Source organism: Mobula birostris, chromosome 9, assembly GCF_030028105.1.
Source record: "Mobula birostris isolate sMobBir1 chromosome 9, sMobBir1.hap1, whole genome shotgun sequence".
Taxonomy (NCBI): Eukaryota; Metazoa; Chordata; class Chondrichthyes; order Myliobatiformes; family Myliobatidae; genus Mobula; species Mobula birostris.
In genome coordinates this window covers 13,014,748-13,031,427 of record NC_092378.1, presented here as the reverse complement: position 1 = coordinate 13,031,427, position 16,680 = coordinate 13,014,748, and the positions used below count along the sequence as shown (strand labels likewise).

Genomic DNA, 16,680 nt, shown 5'->3' with positions numbered 1-16,680 from the left:
AAAAGTGCACAAATACTTGCAGTAAAATGCCAGAAAAAAAATTACTTTGTTTCCTGCTGTGTCTGGAAATCTGGTTGTAACTTTAACAGAACCTTTTTTTTCTGAGTGTAGTTATAGGAAATTCAACATAAATGTTAGGAGCAGGCTATTATTATGTCTGAACGTTTTATGAAAATTGGAAATCAGTGGTCTTGATCTTTAATTTATGACAATTCTAAAATATCCCGAGTTTTCTGCATTTCTTTAAAGGTCAGGGAAGACTGGAAACAATCAGTCCTGACGAAGGGTTCCGGCCCGAAACGTCGACTGATTGTTTCCACGGATGCTGCCTGACCTGCTGAGTTCCTCCAGCGTGTTGTGAGTGTTGCTTTGGCCCCAGCACCTGCAGATTATTTTGTGTTTACAATGAACGGGAGAGCAGGCAATATACATGTATATTTTGTGTGGTTGCTTTTTTTCTGATTGTCTATGTGGGCTTGTTGTCTTGTATATGAGAGGCCTGTGCCTCAAGCCACGGTGTTGCCTGGTGTATGTGTGTGGGGGTGGGGGCGTGGGGAAGTGTCGGTGCTGGTGTGCTCCACCAGGAGCGTCGTAGTCGACTGAAGTTTTCAATGGGCTGGGGGGATGGTGTCTGAATATATACAAGCATATTTTGTGTGGTTGCATTTTTACTGATATTCTATATGGGCTTATGGACTGGGCCTCAAGCTGCGGTGTTGACTGGGGGGAGGGGCGGTGGGGGCAATGTGGTGCGGCGTCCAGGCTGGAGGAGACCGTCTCTGTTGTGGTCGACTGTGGATTGATGGCATGAGTTTTTGACTCTTGCTAACTTGTGTGTGCTTTGTGCTGTGAGTGACTGTTGGTATTGTGTTTTGCACATTGGCCCCATTGCTCTTTCATTTGGCTGTATTCATGGGTATTCATGTATGGTTGAATGACAATTAACCTGGAATTGAATTGAATTGAATTGAAAGGCCCTTGGCTGCTTCTATTTTTCTATGTTTCATTATAAAATAAAGAATGTTTTTGAATCTGAGGAATGCTGAAGTTTTTAGTACGAGGGTGAAGTGGGAGTGAGATGCTGGTGTGTGGTTGCAACAGGAGGCTGGTGTTAATTTGTGGAATGATAGAAATTAGCAATTCTGGTGTGATGGAGAATCGCTTCTGAAGCAAAGTTATAATGAAACGCCTAGGTTGGTGGTGCTCTGTACATAAATGGAAATTGCTAGTTTTGTTGTTTTAAGAGAAAATCCTGTGGATGATAAGGATTTTGGGGGGTTGGAATCTAGGAACACAAGAAGCATTTTTTTGTGGCTTATGAAAATGGCACAGTTTGGGACCAGCTTTCATGGTTTAAAGGCAATTTGTTTTATTAATGAAGAATATGGCTCTTTTTAAGTGGATTGAACACTTACTGCCCATTATGCTACTGGTGTTTAGGACAGCAATGAAAGTCCTCCATCTTTGGCCATGTTCAGGACTTCCTTCATCGTGTCAGTAGCTTCCTCTCAGCTTTCGCTACTGTCAGTCATGCAAGTCCCGGGTGGAGACTCAGGAATACCGTCACACTCAGATGTAGAAGGATTCTTCATTGCTGTTTCCGTAACAATTTTATTGAACCCCTGACCCTGAAGGGCTGATTGACCACTCTCCGTCTGGCCTCTAGCCTTTGCCCTGTTTGGCATGGAGTGACCCTAATAGGAAGGGGTGGGATCTAGGAACACAAGAAGCAATTTTTTTGTGTGTGTGCGGCTTGTAAAAATGGCAAAGTTTGTGATCAGCTTTCATGGTTTGAAGGCCATTTGCTTTACTAATGAAGAGGATGGCTCTTTTTAAATGGATTTGATGCTTTGGGGAGAAAAGGATTCCTGGGCTCTGGAAACACTAGTGAGAGTTCAGAAAATGTAATGGTGGGACTGATTAAAATACATGGGAGATAGGAATCATGGTTCAGGTTCAAAAGTAGGACAGTTGAACCAAGATCTGGCAGGAGAGAATGGAGAGTGGGCAGCCAGTAATGAGGTTAAACATTAACAGAGGTAACTTTCTCAGATTAAAAGAAGTTGCTTTGTACAGTACAGCACTGGCCATCATGAAAACACATTTATGAACCCTGAAACCACAGACACAAAGCCAACCATCAGGAGGCACTAAAGTCATACTCAATGTATTAAAAGTGAGAGGGCTGAAACTCTATGGGCAGTTTTCCTGCAAAGAAAAGAGCTATCAGGACTGTCGCAGAGGCTGATGAGCGAGCTGTGGATCAGGAGGCATGACCCGTGGACCAGTGCTTCTGGGACACAAACCAACCTTGGCTGGGTCGCCTGTGCGAGGGTGTCTGATGTGGAAAGACCAGAAACATCTGATGGCCCCACGTTACATCGCTGATGATGTGTCACAGCACATCCTAGGATGTATCTCAGCATCAATAAGCCACAATAGCTTTGACTACAGACTTATAGAATAATCGGAGAAGCAGCCAGCAGCTGCTTATGGCCCTTCTCTGGTGTGGCCACAGATATTTCACCAAAGTTATCATGGGCTATAAAAAGATCCCCATGAGAAGTTGTCACTGATAAACATTACTGTACATGGCAAAAGGCAAAACAGACAAATGCCATGAAAAAGTAGCTAAGGAAAATGTTACTGGAAACATGTATTATAAGACAGACAATTTTCTTATCTACTTCATAGATCTTAAGTTCCAAACTTTGGTCGAGGGTGTTTTGCTACAGGACTGTTTAAACAATCCAGCACAAAACTTGCACAATCCAAATAATGAAGGCAATTACCTGTAAAATAATCCATGGTATTATCTTGAAGAAAAGATAAATTAGCCCAAGCCAATATTTATTTCTGTCTCAATGTTAGCTGGTCATTATCAAACTACTGTCATGAGAACGAACTGTGCACAAATTAACTGCCAGCTATTTTTATAACAATGGCTGTAATTCGTAGGTACTTCATCGATTGCAAATCACTTTTGCAGGAGATGTGAAAAGTGCTGCGGAAGTAGCAGAAGGTACATCATACCCATGGTATGCGAACAGTATAAGGTTTGTTCTCTGGTACTGTAAACGGAGAATTCAGTTACCATTCTTCGTCACTTCTAGCCGTTTCTCCAGGTCACTTTTTTGAGCGGACTGGTCTGGCTCCAGGTCTTCTACGGGAAAGGTTTTCAGTTGTGCAGCTAACATATTCGCTATATGTTGCAACTCTCTCTAACAAAAATGATAAAAGATAACACGTTCCAAAAGCAGCACACAAAGCAGTCCACTATCACGTGCACTCAGCTACGTTTTCCATTATTTAATTAAAAGAATCTTAATCTCTTTTTAAAGATGTTAAAGTTTCCACAAACACCAGAATATCTGCAGGTGCTGGAAATCCAAAACCACACACACAAAATCCTGGAGGAACCCAGCAGGTCAGGCAGCATCAATGGAAGAGAGTAAACAGAAGACATTTCAGGCCAAGACCGTTCATCAGGACTGGAAAGGAAGGGGGGAGGAGTCCAGTCCTGAAGAAGGGTCTTGACCTGAAACGTCGACTGTTTACTCTTTTCCAGAAATGCTGCCTGGCCTGCTCAGTTCCTCCAGCATTTTGTGTGTGTTGCTTTAAAAGTTTCCATCTGGCAACCAAATGCATAATCTAGGCATGTGTCTCCGTGTGTTGAGAAACTGTTGAAATTTACAGATTCTATCATATTGATAAAACTAACCCCATGTGTCAGTCATTACAGCTGAGTCTAGCGGTAAAAATTATCCATGGCAATTTTCTAAAATGAGTACGAAATTTTCCCTCTGCCCTGTGCGCAATGTTTAAAATGAGCATTGATTCTTGAATTTCTCCACACGCAAGCAGCACTGCATTTGAAGTGTTTCAAAACACTTTAATACAATTAGAGATTATTTATGTACTTTCTCATTTTTTAAACCTTTCTTAACCTGTATGAAACTTGCTTATTTATTTATCTATCTGTTGAGCTACTGCGTGGAACAGGCCCTTCTGCCTCTTCAAGCCACACCACCCAGCAGTCCCCTGATTTAACCCTAACCTAATCACAGGACTATTTACAATAACCAAAAAACCTACCAACCAGTACATCTTTGGACTGTGGGAGGAAACCAGAGCACCCGGAGGAAAGCCACATGACCATGGGGAGAACACACAAACTCCTTACAAGCAGCAGTGGGAATTGAACCCCAGTTGCCTGTACTGTAAAGCATTGTGCTAACCACGATGCTACCGGGTCACCCTAACCCTTACAGAGTTAAACAACGACAAAGGAAAGCAAGGAAATTTCTGTGGACGAATGTGTTGGGTTGAAAGGAGGAACACGGAATATAGACTCCATTGATGTGCTGTATCTGTCCAGTGTTACTGCTAAAGCGATTACAGGTGACCAGCGGAAGCTCAGAGAAAACTTCCCCCGAATAATTATGATGGGGGAAGTTCAAATCATTATGTCCATTTTGTTATCAAAATAAATAAGTGCCCACAAATTAGAAATTAGAGGAGTGACTTAAAGTGACCAAACTTGTCAGATACACACGGTGTAAAGGCAGCTAACTTGGCTGAACCGGAATTAGTGCTGCTTTACAATGCTAATCAGTATATTACAGTTGCTATAGGAACTTGGACCTTTTGTTTCAGGAGTACCATGTACCTACATTAGGTCTTGGGCAACCTAACTACCAATGCTTAAAGGGGAGAAAGACGTGAGTTTTCTGCTGCCTCCTTAAAAGTGGCAAGCACTGATACAAGTGTTAAAGAACCAAGCCCCGTTGTTCTTGTTTCTCCAGTTCTTCCCCCGCCCACCTCACCCCACACCCTCAGTTTCCTGGGATGTCTTAAAAGGCCATGTGAAGCTGCTGAGCTTATGCTTTAGATCACCTGTGGTTTATATTAGGTAGCAAAGGAATTTGGGATGTGACAATGATATTTTAAAACTGGAGTATATGCTGAAATGATCATTATAAGGCTAAGAAGATTGGTGACCTCATTGAAACCTACGGATGTCGAAAGGCCTCGATAGACAGGATGTTTTCTATGGTGTCTAAGCCCAGAGGACACAGCCTCAGAATAGACGGGTGTCCTTTCAGAACGGAGATGAGGGGGAATTTCTGTAGCCAGCGAGCGGTGAATCTGTGGAATTCATTGCCACAGGTGGTTGTGGAGGCCAAGTCATTGGGTATACTTAAGGCAGAGGTTGATAGATTCTCCATTAGTCGGGGCATGAAGGGATTATGGGGAGAACACAAGAGATTGGGACTGAGAGGGAAAATGGATCAGCCATGGTGAAATGCAGAGCAGACTCGATGGGCTAATTCTGCTCCTATACTTTATGGCCTTATGGTCTAAGAGATGCGATATGTATGCATTGAATATAAATTAAAGAAACACTTTGCACATGATAAACTATTGAACTAGAGACAAGTAATTGCATCCTAATATATCTAGAACATTACAGCTATTTAAAGTGTACAGTGACATTTTAGTTATGGGATTGCTATGATTGTGCGCTTACTATAATGAGGAAAAGCTCTAAAGTGATTCAATCAAGGTTTTAAAAATTTTGAAAAATGTTTGTGGGACAACATTAGAAGTTTGCACTATTTACAGGTGTTATGGTAACATAGTGGTTAGCATAACACTTTTCAATTTCAATTCCCACCGCTGCCTGTAAGGAGTTTATACGTTCTCCCTGTGGCCGCATGGGTTTCCTCCGGGTGCTCCAGTTTCCTCCCACAGTCCAGAGGCTTACCAGTTAGGAGGTTAATTGGTCAATGTAAATGGTCCCGCGATTAGGATAGGATTAAATCAGAGGCTTGCTGAGTGCTGCGGCCCTGTTCTGCGATGCATCTCAATAAATCCATAAATAAACTAGGGCCAGAGATGGTCATTATAGATGGTTGACTGAGAAATTTTCAAGAGATAATCATCATACTTTAGAACTTGGAACACTTTTGTTCTGAGTAGGGAAAGTGTGAATAAAAAAATACAAATAAAACCAAGAAAATTGTGATAGTCTAGTTCTCCCTTCAATTAAACCTACTATGCAATAAATTGAATGAATCCACTCACAATGCTGTTTATAACTGCTATGGACTGCCTGAACTTGTAGCCACACGTAAAGATAACACACATATAGGCACAGAGAGCCTTCGAGTGTGCCTTTAAAAAGAAAAATATTGGAAAGTAATTATAAACATTCATGAAAATACAACAAATCAGAAAGAAATTATATTTGCTTTCACTATTACATTTCATGGTATTACCTCAAGTAGATCACGTTAAGTAAAAGAAGTTGATGTAAATATAATTGCCTCCATTGTTCTTAAAGCAAGATTTGTAGTCCACCTGTAAAATTAATCAAACTTGTGGCAAAAAAAAACATCTTGGACACAGAGAGGTACTACGCCAAACTGTAAATGGTAGTGAAAAGTCTGACCTGTCAGCTGGAAGCAGTTCCATGATGAATGTGCCAGGCATGAAGGAATTCACCAAATAGCACCAGACATGACTATCTGCCAAGCCATTAAAATCTTTCACGTGCAATTTACAGCCTTTAGCTGCAATCTAATGACAGAATAGTGGATGTGAACTTCATTTCTTTTGACCCGACACTATACAATTACCTGCACAAAGGCAGGAGTGTTTCCTGTGCATCCACCTTGGTTCTGGCAAAATAAATATTAATAATGTTTTCCAATTGATCAAGGACAACTTTGTGCCAGTAGTTGACTTGTTTGGATCCGATGACTGCTTAAAATACAGTTGCTTCCACTTGCAGTACTGTGTTCAGTTCTGGTCACCTCACTACAGGAAGGATGTGGATACTACAGGGAGAGTGCAGAGGAGATTTACAAGGATGTTGCCTGGATTGGAGAGCGTGCCCTGTGACAATAGGTTGAGTGAACTTGGCCTTTTCTCCTTGGAGCGATGGAGGATGAGAGGTGACCTTAGAGGTGTATAAGATGATGAGAGGCATTGGTCCTGTGGATAGCTAGAGAAGCTCTTTCCCAGGCCAGGGCTGAAATGGCTAACACGAGGGGGCATAGTTTTAAGGTGCTTGGAAGTAGGTACAAAGGGGATGTCAAAGGTAAGTTTTTCACACAGAGAGTGGTGGGTGCGTGGAATGTACTGCCAATGATGGTGGTAGAAACAGGGTAGGGAAATTCTAGGCAGTTTCTAGAGTAGGTTACATGGTTGGTACAACATTGTGGGCCAAAGGGCCTGTAATGCGCTGCAGATTTTGATGTTCCATGTTCCACTTTCAAAAAAATTGTGTATGTTCAAAAATTCTCACTCATTTACTGTAGTAATTATTATTACTGTGTCAATACAAAACAAATTCTTAGATAGCATTCATCACCATGTAATAAAAGAAACGTATTGATTAGAAAACTACCTGCAAATGGGTATTAATGAGATCCACAATGCATTCAACAGCAGAAGGATAGTAATTCCAGCCTTTATTGGGAATTTTCCTGTTTAAGGCTTTAGCTATCTCTCGACCTTGGATAAATAAATTATATTAATCTACTTACATAATTAATATAAAATCAATATAAAATATCAAGTCCTGCACTCTAAGAGTAAGAGTTATGGCCATTTTTATTAGGTTGATTTCCTGGGGAAAAATCATTACTTTAAAATTAATCATATTAAATAAAAACAGAAAATGCTTGAAATACACAGCTGGTTAGGCAGTGGAAATGGAGGAAGAAACAGAATTAATGTTGGAAGTCAATGATCATTCATCAGAATTGGGAAGGGTTAAACCAATCTGAAAAAAAAGTGGAGGTGGTTTGGGGAGGAGAGGACAAAGGGAAAGATCTGTGATAGAATGAAAAGTGGGAGGGATTAAATGAGGTAAAGGATGGTGGTGCAATGCGCAATGGGGCAAGTAAAAAGAAAACAAAGGGTTGATCTGGAACTGGGTACCCAACCTGGGGTCCATGGATCCCTTGATTAATGGTATTGGTCCATGGTATAAAAAAGATTGGGAGTCCTTAGTATTGAAGAAGAATACATGGGAGAACTAGTATCACTAACTGAAACTACACAAGGAAAGTAGATAGAAAGTAGATAGGCAGGAGGAGAGAGAGCAGTGTGCCGCGCGTGCGCAGCCCTCCGGTGAAAAATGATATCGTATCCATTAAATAGAGGCCGTGGACAATTCTGATTTGATGGAGACGAGCGTGAAAGCACAGAGGAACATCTGGAGAAATTTCTGAAACGCCAGTTCACTGCTGTTGTTACTGCGTGATCGGGAATCTTTCGGAGGGAAGGCCTCAAAATCCCCAGCTTTGCCTGCTGTTGGCGACCGAGATTAAGGTCGAATCGTTCGGATAGAGATGGCGCTCAGTACTCGGGGTCGGAGAGCTGATCGGAGGCTCAAAGTTTTCGGATCACTGAGTCGGACTGTGGTCGGGCATGGCAGCGAGAGTTTTTCTTCCTTCTCCCATTTGCGTGAGATGTGGGACATTTGAGAGACTTTGAACTTTTTACTGTGCTCATGGACTTCTTCATCAAGTTATGGTATTGTTGCACTGTTGTAACTATATGTTATAATTATGTGGTTTTGTTAAGTTTTTTCTGTCTTGGTCTGTCCTGTGTTTTGTGATATCACACCGGAGGAAATATTGTATCATTTCTTAATGCAAGCATTACTAAATGACAATAAAAGAGGACTGCGTGTCTTCATAATCTAAATCTAAATAGTCAAAAACCACGTTGAATTTGGAAGGTAATTAAGGACCTGGTCAAAAGATGAAGTGATATTCTTGGGTTTAGTTGAGCTTCAGTGGAACAGTGATACCAAACAGATCAGGGTGGAAATGGTTTATAGAAATACACATGCGTGAATGTTTGTAATCAAATTGTCCATGGTACTATCAAAGGCGACATAGCAATGACTGACCTCATAAAGTTTAATTGTCACGTACAGTGAAAATAAAAACTAATTGTTGAGCAATCTGATTCACTAATTTAAGGGAAGGTAATCTGATGGCCCTGCTTAATCTGATCTATGTATGACTTCTGACCGAGCGGTGTGATTGTCTCTCAAAAGCAACATATGCAAAATCCTGGGAAACTCAGCAGGACAGGAAGCATCTCTGGAAATGAATAAACAGTCGACCTTTCAGGCCAAGACAAACATAGATGCTGCCTGACCTGCTGAGTTCCTCCAGCACTGTGTGTGCATGTTGCTTTGGATTTCCAGCATCTCCAGACTTCCTTGTGTTTATGGTTGTTTCTCAACTGTCAGTCAATTAAGACTGGAAGATAAATGTCAGCTTTGCAGGTTACAGAACTGTTTTAATAATGAAATATACAAAAAATATTCAAACAAATATCATTACACTTTAATCACACTGCACCCTTTTTTTTCCCTGATACGTTTCTTTCAGAGGCATAAAGAGTTATTGTATCTATTATGTCACATGATCACATGTGTGTCCTTAAAATACTGCAGGTAAAGCGCTGCTAATTTGTAAAAGCTGTCAGGCTGAACTTCTACTCATTAATAAATTATAAGGAACCAAAATTTGCTTCTAGTTATAACATAGACTAGATAGCATAAAAACAAGATTTGGACTGAAGAGAAACAGAACTACAATCAATATATAGATTTCTTTTATCAATATTTACTTTATGATTAATAACAATTTTGTAATGATTATCTATCAGTTCTTGCTCAGCTAATTTGCAATACAACATGCTAACAGGCAGATCCTTACTATTTGACTGATGGCATTGGATAACATTCAAAAATGTTACTCACTTAATACTATAGACAAGAAGTGCATAAAGAAACATGTTTGTTTATTGCCGATGTTCCTAAGATTATTTTATATTTTCTATTTTAACATGAAACACAACAAATTTACTGGAGTTATTACAAACACAAGAAATTCTGCAGATGCTGGAAATCGAAAGCAACACACTCAAAGTGCTGGAGGAACTCAGCAGGTCAGGCAGTATCTGTGGAAAAGAGCAAACAGTCAAAGTTTCAGGCCAAGACCATTCCTCGGGACTGAGAGGGAAGGGGCCAGATGCCTGAATTAATAGGTGGGGGGGGGAGAAAGAGGCTAGCTGGAAGGTGATGGGGAAGTCAGGTGGGTGAGAAAGATCAAGGGCTGGAGAGGAGAGCATCTGATAGGAGAGGAGAGTGGAGAACAGGAGAAAGGGAAGGGGGAGGGGACAGGACGCAGGAGTAAGTGATGGGCAGATGAGAAGAAGTGAAAGGTCAGAGTGGGGAATAAAGGAGATGGTGGGGGGGGGGGGAGTGGAATTTTTATTCACTGGAAGGAGAAATTGATGTTCATGCTGCCAGATGGATTACAAGGTGTTGCTCCTCCACCCTGAGGGTGGCCTCATCTTGGCACAAGAGGAAGGCATGGATCGACATGGCGGAAAGGGAATGGGAATCAGGATTAAAATGCTTGGCCGCTGCGAAGTCCTGCTTGTGGTGGATGGTGTGGAAGTGCTCAACGAAGCGGTCCCCCAACTGTTATGTACTTACCCATTAGATTAATACTTTCCCCTATGTCTGAATTCATTTAATGTGAAATAATCTTCCTAAAGAGAAAAAGAATCAAAAGGCTCACAGAAGTAAAACACTGTGGTAACTATGGAAACTCAGAAATAAAAAGAGGAAACGTTGGAAATACTCAGCAAGTCAGATAACATTTATGGAGCGAGAAACAGAGGTTCAGACTGAATATCCTTTCTGTGTCTAGTTTGTTTACTCCTTTCATCAGAAAAAGGCAGACTGGAGAGAATGGTATTGTGCAAAGGTCTTAGGCACAAATATAAAGCTAGGGTTCCTATGACTTTTGCACAGTACTGTATTGGTCAACGTGGAGAGCGAGTTTGTAAATCTGGCAGGAACAAAGGATGTTGGAAATTGTGAGGGTGGAGCGCCATGGGAGGGTTATGGGACAGGTGGCAGAGAAAGAGTGCCAGGGGCGGGGGTGGCACAGGTGCAGACACACCCAGTCCTGAGACACCAGGCAAGGTAATTTCATTCCAAACAATTGTTTATTGATCATTACAGAATGTCTCTCTGGTGCTTCCCACTCCCTCCCCTCTCACTTCCCCCTTTTCCCAACCATGATTCCCGTCTCCCTTCCTCTTTTCCACTCTCAGTCCACAAGAGAGACCTACAGTGGAATCAGGTTTGTCATCACTCACATATGTCATGAAATTTATTTTCTATTTGCGGCAGCTGTACAGTGCAATACATAAAATTACTACAGTACTGTGCTGAAGTCTTAGGCACCTTATCTATACTGTATATATGTGTTTAAGACTTTTGCACTGTACTGTATGTTCCCAATGGTGGGAGAGCCCAAAACCAGAGGTTACACTCATTGACTGGATGATTTTATTTACAGCTTACCTTATAGAAACCCTGTTCTCACTGTATCAGAGATATTTTTATTGTTACCTCCCCCTCCTATCCTGACACAATCTGCAACTTAAATCCAACTTGTTTTCACTTTCTCCCAGTTCGGTCAAAGGTCCTAACCCTGTATAAAATATTCTTTTTCTTGTTGACTTCAATACCAATGCTAAGACCCTGTACAATGCCACATTTTAACTCATCTTTCTTCAATAACAAAAAAAGATTGGTTAATGTTGATTTGGAAATAGTTGTTGAATCCCCAAAAGATCTGAAGAAACTACCCTAGCCAATGGTCAAAAATTTGGTGAAAATAATTTTTAATTTATAATGTCAGCAACAAGGATATTTACGGAATACTTAATATAGTATATTGTTATTAATTACCTGGAAGTAGTTCAACGTCTTGCAAAGGAAATGATTCAATCGGAGAAGAGACAGAAGATCTTTCTGCTTTGTTTAGTGTAGTTTCAAGACCAGCAAAAAAGGACAAAGGTGTTCTTGTTTGCTTTAGTACTGATTTAACCATTGGTGTTAAATCCAAAAATAAAAAATATTATTAGATGATTCTACATTTACCTTATTAATCAATGGCATAACTTCAGCAACTTGCTTCAAATGATTTTCCTTTTATTTTTTGTGGTTAAATATATGGAGTATGTTTTAAATATTTCTGCAATTGACTTGGTATATTCCGTACATCATTAGCAATGTTATTTCAGTACTGACAAGTATTTCATTCAAGTGAACAGTCATGTCTTTCCATTAAGGAGAAAGTGATGAGTTAGAAATGTTACAACACTATATCCCAAAGGACTTATTTTAAGCAAGAGCAAATCTGCAAATTCTGGAAATCCAAGCAACACACACAAAATGCTGGAGGAACTCAGCAGGCCGGGAAGCATCTACGGAAAAGAGTATAGTCGATGTTTTGGGCCGAGACCCTTCACCAGGACTTACTTTAACCAAGGATCTGCCTGGTAATGGATCCGCTCTCTTCACCCCACTACCTTCAGAATGAGAAGAGGTGGAATTCCCTGTAATCCTGTCTTTCTTACATGACACACAGGGACACAGGAGATATGTCTGATTCTCATTGAAACGTTTTCTCTTCCAGCAGGAAGTAGGAAACAATCACTACAGCAGCAGTGGAGTGTCCTCCAATTCCTCAGCCCACCGGAGAGCGGTGCTCTTTATATAGGAGGTGCTATCTGGTGACCCAGCCAATACCGAGGCTCTGAAAGACGATGGCATGATTGTGACTGACCTACGCTCTGCCTCCTCAACACTACCTTCCAATTTACAAGACATTAAGTATACCACTCTCCCACTCTTTCTCATACCCTAGCCTTGTACTTAAACCGGATCACAAGAATTAACTGTTTTGTCTCAGAGCCAGCTGTGAGTCAAGATTCAAGAGTCGGGATGGTTTAATGTTATTTCCAATGCAGAAGTGTAAAGGAGAGAAAATATCCTTTGAGATTTAAGGGGTAACTTCCTTTTCACATGGTAAGAATGCAATGGATGAACTGCTGTGAGCACTTGTCGAGCTTGCAGACTCTCCCCGTACCTTGAAACAAACAGAGCAGATCAGCCTGTCACTGTTGACCTGCAGTTGGCTTGAGCATTTCCAGGTGAACCGAATGTCATGTACGATCAACTTCCATAGCAGGTCATCTATCTGGTTAACAAATCAAAGTATACTGCTCACAGTTCAAATCATTGTGAAAGTTCAGCATGCATCATCAAAAATCAGTAAGAAATACTCTTTTCAATGATTTATTGAAGAAAGTAACACTATAAATACAATTTACTGGTTTACTAGTGTGGGCATGTGGCCAAGTGGTTAAGGCATTGGACTAGCGACCTGAAGGTCATGAGTTCGAGCCCCAGCCGAGGCAACGTGGTGTGTCCTTGAGCAAGGCACTTAATCACACATATTGCTCTGTGATGACACTGGTGCCAAGCCGTATGGGTCCTAATGCCCTTCCCTTGGACAACATCGGTGTCGTGGAGAGGGGAGACTTGCAGCATGGGCAACCGCTGGTCTTCCATACAACCTTGCCCAGGCCTGCACCTTGGAGAGTGAAGACTTTCCAGGCGCAGATCCATGGTCTCGCAAGACTAACGGATGCCTTTATTTATTTACTAGTTTACTAATTGGACATCAATAAACTAATAGTACTACACTATAACTTCTGAAGGACCATTTAACCTGACCACTCATATTTCCAGAGTTTAAGGACATAAAATCAATAAACTCTGAAATCCATTCATATGTTTCAGGACATATGAGTAATCCAAATCTTATTAAAATTATGACCTGAAGGACACATGTTGACAGTAGTAAAGTCCTTTGATTTTAAAGTGCAACAACATTTTGGAACTATTGTTTTATTTTCTGGAGCACTAATGGGTCAGGGGAGTCCTTGAACTGAACTATGTAAAGAATAACACAAACACGAGAAAGTCTGCAGATGCTGGAAATCCAAAGCGGCAGACACAAAATGCTGGAGGAACTCAGCAGGTCAGGCAGCAACTATGGAAATGAATAAACAGGCCAAGAACATTCATTAGGACTGCTGAAGGGTCTCAGCCGGAAACATTGACTGTTTACTATTTTCCACAGATGCTGCCTGGTCTGCTGAGTTCCTCCAGCATTTTGTGTGTTGTGATATAAAGAACATGTTATTTTGCACATATAATTTTGATTACTCAGTCAGGAAGGAAACTGTGATGTGTAAGTATAAACAATGTATTGTTTATACCAAAAATTCCTAACCTGGTGTCCATAGATCCCTTGGTTAATGGTAGGGGTCCATGGCGTAAAAAAGATTGGGAACCCCTAGCTTATATGCTTTACATGGACCTTTGTTTTAGATTATATTTTGACATTATAGCGGATTTCAAATATAGATTAATGCACATCAGAATTGTTTTAAATAGGAACTATTGTCTTTGCTTCATTATTCCCTTTACTTTTCTGTTTCAAAGGGCAGTCCTGAAAAGGAATAAAAAACAAAAAAAAAGATGAATATGCAAGAGTCAAGATTCTTTGGTTCAGAATTCTTGTAAGAAGGAAATGATTGTGTTCTACACATAGAAAATACCATAGTAATATGAAATGAGAAGATAATGGCTCTAAGCAATTGGAGGATAGTTCCTACAAATGTAAGTTAACATTGGAATGTAGTTTGATGGGAGGAAGTCACCTCCATGCTCGGACACTTGGTGTATCTACAGGAAGCAACTCAACTGGCAGACCATCAACAATAACTACATTTATACTCCACAAATTCACTGAATGACAAGCAAACCAATATCAATGTCCCTGGTACTGAAGCCCTTATTGCTCTTATTTGGCTATGTTGGACAAGTAATTTGTTCATTTGATACTAGCCTTTCAAGACAATTAGTCAATTCCAAGGAGTGACTTGGGAACACGTAACCAGGTGAACAGTGAGAAAGCTTCAATCAAGGACATAATCGAAATTTCCTTGAAGAAGTGCAATATATTCGCTGATTCTTGAGAAATTTTGGCGCATACTCTTTAAAGTCATGTAGGAGCAGTTGGGATGTTATGGAGAATCTCATGGTCATATATCAGGAGCACAGTGAGGCTCTGTATAAACAGAAGGAAATCACTTTACGAAATTCTCAATGACCAGCCCCGACCACTGTCGCCTGCCCCATCTGTGGAAGAGTCTCCGCTTGCCGTATTGCTTTCATTAATGACCGCCTCAAAATCCACAAGAAAGGAATAGAAGGAAGACATCCATAATCTTGAGGAATTGTCCAATAAGATTTGTGGAATATAATATGTAACTGGTGGACAATATAAACCACATTTTGCTCTGACTCACCAATGAGTCTCAAAATAAGATTTTGTGTGCGTGTTTCAATGCAAGTGTCGAATTCTGTTCTTGAGCAATGAATATTTCAAAGGCGGATGAGAACAAAGGAAGGGAAGGGATGAATATTCAGTTTCACTTAATATTAAATATATAAACTGCAAGAACTATCAGGTTCTAATGAAGCATGTTTTTGCATGGGGAGGGGTATAAACATAAAAATGTAGAAAACCTGCAGCACTGAAGGTAGGACCGATTAGAGATAAAGGTGGGAAGATGTGCCTGGAGGCTGTGGAAGTGAGCGAGGTGCTCAATGAATACTTCTCTTCGGTATTCACCAATGAGAGGGAACTTGATGACGGTGAGGACAATATGAGTGAGGTTGATGTTCTGGATCATGTTGATATTAAGGGAGAGGAGGTGTTGGAGTTGTTAAAATACATTAGGATGGATAAGTCCCCGGGGCCTGACGGAATATTCCCCAGGCTGCTCCGCGAGGCGAGGGAAGAGGTTGCTGAGCCTCTGGCTAGGATCTTTATGTCCTTGCTGTCTACGGGAATGGTACTGGAGGATTGGAGGGAGGCGAATGTTGTTCCCTTGTTCAAAAAAGGCAGTAGGGATGGCCCGAGTAATTATAGACCAGTGAGCCTTACGTCTGTGGTGGGAAAGCTGTTGGAAAAGATTCTTAGAGATAGGATCTATGGGCATTTAGAGAATCATGGTCTGATCAGGGACAGTCAGCATGGCTTTGTGAAGGGCAGATCGTGTCTGACAAGCCTGATAGAGTTCTTTGAGGAGGTGACCAGGCATATAGATGAGGGTAGTTCAGTGGATATGATCTATATGGATTTTAGTAAGGCATTTGATAAGGTTCCACACAGTAGGCTTATTCAGGAAGTCAGAAGGAATGGGATCCAGGGAAGTTTGGCCAGGTGGATTCAGAATTGGCTTGCCTGCAGAAGGCAGAGGGTGGTGGTGGAGGGAGTACATTCAGATTGGAGGATTGTGACTAGTGGTGTCCCACAAGGTTCTGGGACCTCTACTTTTTGTGATTTTTATTAACGACCTGGATGTGGGGGTAGGAGGGGGGGTTGGCAAGTTTGCAGACAACACAACGGTTGATGGTGTTGTAGATAGTGTAGAGGATTGTCGAAGATTGCAGAGAGACATTGATAGGATGCAGAAGTGGGCTGAGAAGTGGCAGATGGAGTTCAACCCGGAGAAGTGTGAGGTGGTACACTTTGGAAGGACAAACTCCAAGGCAGAGTATAAAGTAAATGGCAGGATGCTTGGTAGTGTGGAGGAGCAGAGGGATCTGGGGGTACATGTCCACAGATCCCTGAAAGTTGCCTCACAGGTAGATAGGGTAGTTAAGAGAGCTTATGGGGTGTTAGCTGTCATAAGTCGAGGGAT

General features: G+C 41.2%; 1 long non-coding RNA gene across 1 annotated transcript; it reads right to left on the bottom strand.

Annotated features, from left to right (window-relative positions):
* Nucleotides 1-3,066: 3,066 nt before the first annotated feature.
* Nucleotides 3,067-6,576, bottom strand: LOC140203316 (uncharacterized). Its single transcript, XR_011887340.1, has 4 exons — nucleotides 6,455-6,576; nucleotides 6,282-6,363; nucleotides 6,088-6,177; nucleotides 3,067-3,221 (listed from the first exon to the last, which is right to left on the bottom strand). It is a non-coding gene; the product is annotated as an uncharacterized lncRNA (long non-coding RNA).
* Between the last annotated feature and the right edge of the window lie 10,104 nt (nucleotides 6,577-16,680).